The sequence below is a fragment of the Camelina sativa genome, chromosome 5, assembly GCF_000633955.1.
Source record: "Camelina sativa cultivar DH55 chromosome 5, Cs, whole genome shotgun sequence".
Taxonomy (NCBI): Eukaryota; Viridiplantae; Streptophyta; class Magnoliopsida; order Brassicales; family Brassicaceae; genus Camelina; species Camelina sativa.
In genome coordinates, this window is record NC_025689.1 from 32,736,914 (window position 1) to 32,742,565 (window position 5,652).

At 34.9% G+C, this 5,652-nt stretch overlaps 1 long non-coding RNA gene across 1 annotated transcript; it reads left to right on the forward strand.

Annotated features, from left to right (window-relative positions):
* On the forward strand, positions 1,465 to 2,703 carry LOC104788266. Its single transcript, XR_768212.2, has 3 exons — positions 1,465 to 1,777; positions 1,862 to 1,925; positions 2,009 to 2,703. It is a non-coding gene; the product is annotated as an uncharacterized LOC104788266 (long non-coding RNA).

Here is a 5,652-nt window from a genome sequence, read left to right on the forward strand (position 1 = left end):
TGTCTAGTGGGCAGAGTTTGATCTCCTCACTGAGTAAACTTGTTTACTCACCCCCCCCCCTTCTTTCCTTTTTCCCAGGTTAGTAATTTCAAGAGTTACAGTTTGAAGTTTGTTCGTTGGTGAATTTTAAAGAAAGAAACGTTTTTGGCCATACCGGATGGATTACATGTTCCGTCTTTTGTGACGGTACGGGTGTTACATGAACATCATTCAAAGTAGAATCCAATCAACCAATATCAATGTGTCGATCAAAGAACTGAAATTATTTTAGCATCCAAGATGCATAATTTGAAACATAGTGTTAGGAATTGAGCTCCTCGACCAAATCTGCAACAGCAAAGAAGAATCAGTGAAGGAGATGAGAAGCAAAACATAGCAGCGAAGAACGCATCGGACTCGTGAAGAGAGGAGGAGTAAATGACAAGAGAGAGAAGTCAACTGAAGAAGGGAGTTGGGCTTGATGTGTTTAGTAACAAATGATAATGGGCTGCAGTTTAGATAAAGGCCCAATAGAAAGAAAAGTGTTTTTGTTTGGTGAGAAGAAGAGGCCTCGAGATAACGAGGAGAGAAGAAAATGACCAAGTACATTGTAAGTTTAGTTACGAGTTGTTAAATTTTAATTTTTTTTTTGGTAAAAAAATAAAAAATGGAAAAACAGAAGTAATCCTAATTTGTTTTTTCGTTGTAAACCCTAAATCTATATATAGTCACTCATCTCATCTCACCTGAGAAATCATAACCCTAAATAAACAAAAATCCATCTTTTATTTCTCAATGATTTTTATTTTCAGAAGTTTCTCTCTGGAACAGAGCCATATATCATATATGAGAAGATGATCGCTCGCCGCCGGTCTCTGAGATTATGATAAGTAAGTAAGCCACTCTACTCTAGCTATTCACTCTCTGTCTTTATTTTGTTTTGTTTCATCTCTGACCTAATTTCTAATTCTAACATCTGATGACTTTTTTTTACACAGTTGTTAAGTCTTTTCTTGGGGGAGAAGTTAATCAGCGGAATCTGAGATATGGATAGATTCCACCATGTCTCCGTCAGAGCACGACGACCAGTTTTTGCAATGACTGACGAGTCCCTCTCTCGAAGACCATCGACGCCTACCAACAAGGTCTGTTTCTCTGACGCTTCCGATGTTCCTGTCTCAATTGCGTCAGTCACTCTCATTCTTTTTTTCTTCTTAGTTCTTACAGAAACAGTTAGGTTTTTTTTTTTTCTGGAGAAGATTGCCAAAACCCCTTAGACGTGTATGTATAAAAGACAGAACTTATGCTACATGTTTTTGATCACACCTTCTTGCTTCCTCGACCAGCAATTCAGGTTCTTTCTCTCGGTTTGGTTTCCAATTTTGCTTCTCTCTCGGTTTGCCTTCCAATTTTTTTACTATTTTTACTTGCTAACTTGTTTTTTTTTTGTCTGATTCTGTCTTAAATTGATCGTGTAGGTTGGAGAAGAGTATGTATGGGACCCTATTTTTATTTTCTGGACCTCCAACACGTATCACAGGAGGTTTGAGTATTTCTAATTATATTGTTCATTGCTCTCATTGCTTGGATCACACTTCTTTTAACTAAATTTGGATTTATATACGTTGATGATATTTCCATGGATGTTTGATGTAATTATATGCCTTAAATCCATTCAACAAAGCTGCCGCTGCTGATCTCTTGGCCAAGATAGGGGACTGGCCTCTCCATTAGTCACTCTATATACTTCAGTTCCTTGTCATTTCGATCGATGATCCACAGATTCTCTCCTACACGAGTTTGTTCTTAAAACTTTTTCCCTTTTCAACTATTATTTATATCCAATGTCTTTTTAATGAATCTATCCTTCTCTTTGATGCAGATTGTGGAGGCACAGGGGGACTAATATGATCGTGGAGGCACATCATTTGTTCATGGTTATGCTGGTTGGAATTATATATTTGACTGATTCTAGGTGGTTGATGAATTTTTAACTTCATGTGTTGATTGATAGTCTCTCTGACTGCAGGGAAACAAGTGTTACAAGTACAGCTTGCTAGGTCCACCATCCACCAATCGGATTCACGAGTATTAAGCCAACCACAAGGCAAAAGCTATAGATCGATGATCCCATTATATGACCCAGCCATGGAAAAAGAACCTCTACTTTGCTCTGTAACAATTCCGAGGATGCAGAGCCAGGTTTCTATATCATTCTTTGTGAGAACTTACTGTAGTTAAGTGGGGTGAGAAACCATTGTGAGAACCTCTATTACCGGAGCAGATACAAAACATGGAGAACTTTCCTTGCCCAAACCACCACTGCAGTTTTCTCAGAGAGACAAGTCGATGAACCTTAATAAAAGCATCAAACTCCTAGAAAGATAGCTAATCAGGCAAAAAAAACCAGTTAACAGTTGTCTCAAGCAAAATGCATCAGTCATCAGCAAAAATGTGAAAAGGTATCTGATACCAACTCTGGTCTCACCTTCATCTTTGTATTATTGCATGGAAACGAGTGTTGAAAAAATAGCTAGCACTACCAAACTGATTATAGAAAGTCAAGCCACCAAAAAGAAATAAAGCTAGATGATGCAAAATCAAGACAGGTGAGTCAAATTGTTACAAAATCAGATTCATGTTGTTGTCTGGCAACGTAACACAGAAACCTCTTTTTTTTGGATCCGTTGGGTTCAGGACAACAAAGTTGAATACGCTAAGGAAATGTTAGTACATTTTGTCAAAGAAATGGAAACTTCTTCTACTCAGTTCTGGTGACGCAAACGACCACTTGTGTTGCCTAGTTATACGTAACAAATTTCTTCTTCCAATGTCATGCATTCAAATTCCCCTAGAAAACTCTGTAACCGTGTAAACTCTTCATCAGTTCCTCCATAATTCAGAATATGCAACACCTTCACTTGGTTCCATGTCATGGAGACATCACATGTGTATCCATTCAGATCCTGAAGACGCATCAATCAAGATGATGTATGTAAGTGTTCAACGCCAAGTTCGCGGTATATGTATTTGCTCAAAGGGGTTTTTCTTATTGACAGATGAGGGATCTCAAAATTACTAGAAATTTTGTGTAGAAAACAAAGTTGCAAAAGTGTTACTTAAAATGTTGCAAAATATAGTTACAGATGTGCCACATACTTATACTAAAAAGTTCTTGCAAAAAAGCAATGATTTACTAACATTTTTGAATTTTTCTTATAAAATTTGCAAAAAAAAAATATTTTCTTCGAAAAAAATTGCAAAAAGATAACGGAAATTTGCTACAAAAATCTGTAAAAACGGAAGGAGAGTTGGATGAGAAGAATGGAATGTAAAACGGAAAGGAGGCATGATGATGATTGTAGAGAGATGTCAAAAAGGTAAATTTTTGATGGGGTAAATGGTAAAGAGTAAATATTTTATTCATTCATCTCTCTCTCTCTGTATTTTTGTATGTATGTGTGTATGTGTATGTGTATGTGTATGTGTAGTTTTTGTGTCTCTAAAAGGAGAAAAGATAACTTTTCAGGTAGGTGAAGAAAAGTGATCGGTTTCTCCAGTGAAGTTATCTTTGGAATCTCTGTGCATGCATGTTCAATTGATGCTTTTGCACCTCAACAGAGAGCTTTATGAAGAAGCAAAGAACACAGGGAAAACTTGAAATGTGAAATAAGTTGTTTAAAAATACAAAACAAAAATAGTATTCTTGAAGCAGCAGTTTAAGTCATTGCACATACATAGGAGATTACGTAGGAGCTAGAGTGTACAACAAACTCATAGTCGAATCGAATTTATGTTTTATTTTCCTTTGTAAAGAAGAATGAGTACTAAAACTACATTATAAATCTATTATATATGTTTATCCAATTTATCGTCATTTCACTTATGTTTATTTAATTAATTATTCATCATCTTATGCGTTCTATTTGATGCCTAATGTATTATGTACTCTCATAAGTCATAATCCAAGTGTAATTCTGATATATCAAGAACTTTTGCATTTCGTTTCTCCATGAACATTCACATGTAAAGAACAAGCTAGATGATGCAAAATCAAGAGAGGTACACCAAATTGTTAAAACTCAACATTCAGGTTTTGAGTTGCTTTAAGCATGAGTTCAATCTCTTGCTTTCGTTGGCCTGAATGGTTGACCTTTTCAGCCATTGGTTCGACTATATTTGTTACCATCACCATCAACAAAATCATAAGAGATTCGACCCTCCATTTATTCGCTAAGGAATAGATTGCCATAACTAAATGAGAGAAAATATGCTTTTTGGTCGAATTGTGACTTTATTAAAGATATTAATTAGCTTATGCTTGTTTATATAGATGGAGAAGATCTATGGTGCTTTTGGTAATTTAGCTAATAGGGTGCATAACTGCATACTAAAAAATTGGAGGTTTATTATTGGTGTTTGAAAATTGACTAGCTCATTTATACCAATTGACTAGCTCATTTAAAATTGATGTATGAAAATATATATGGAGATAAGTATATTTTCCTATATATTCCAATATATATTATACGCATCGGTTTAGAAGAAAAGTACAAACACGTACACTATTTCGAGTGCAAATTGTCAAATATATATGAAGAAAAATGTGAAATTAGTAGTAAGTTAGTTAGTTAGCTAAGAAAAATGTGAGAGACCCTTAATTATTTCATAGATTGAAAAGCTGGAAATGGTTTTGATTGAGTTCACAACTTCACATGTATAGATTCTGATGAACATATATATTGTATGTTGTTGACATGCATGCATATAGGCGTAACGATTCCTTTCACCAACAATTGAGAAGAGATATCTTTTGGTCTTAAATTAATTCAACCTTTTTCTAATGGATTGTTAGAATAAAAAGAAAAAAAATAAAAATAACAGAAGGCCAAGATAAAATTTTTGTTACTTTTAATTAATCAAATCAATAAAGTCCTTCAGTAATGTCAAATTAAAAACAAAGAAACAAAAAAAAAATGTCGATGACGCGACTGAAGCACACGCGTTAAATTGAATGTTATAAAGAGATGGAAAATCCCCAAATTTCTAAATTTTACCTCCAAAATCAAAGGATCCGTTAAAAGACACTCAGTGACTCGCCGCCGCATCTTAACTTGTTCACCGCCTTAAACTCCGGCGAATCTCGGTAGATCGTGAAATCCTAAGCTATTTCCCTCCCTCTCTGTCTCTCGGTATTGGTTTCTGAATTCTGATTTACTCGCTCTTTTGTTTTGTTTGTTTTTTGTTCGTTACGGTCAGGTCTCGAGAGTTTCTCTTCGACGAAAAAGCATTTTCACGTCCTAATCGGAAAAAGTTCAGATAGAAACTCGAAATCTGAGTAAACTGTGTTAGATTTAGCGCTAGAATTGTGGAATTTTGTAAAAGGATTTAGCGATAGGAATTGTGGAACAAATTGATTGTTTTGTAAGAAGATTTAGCGCTAGGAATTCTGGAACAAATTGGAGGATTTAGGGTTAGGAATTGTGGAACAAATTGATAAATAGAAATATATCAGTTTGGAAAATGTAATTGTAATGAACATTTATTGTACCAGCCGCTAAGTTTGATTTTTTTAATCTTCTAATTTTGTTAGTTAAAAACAAACATTATTAATTAGTAAGTATCATTTTTATTATAATGATCCGTGATCATGCATGTAATAATTGGGGGGGG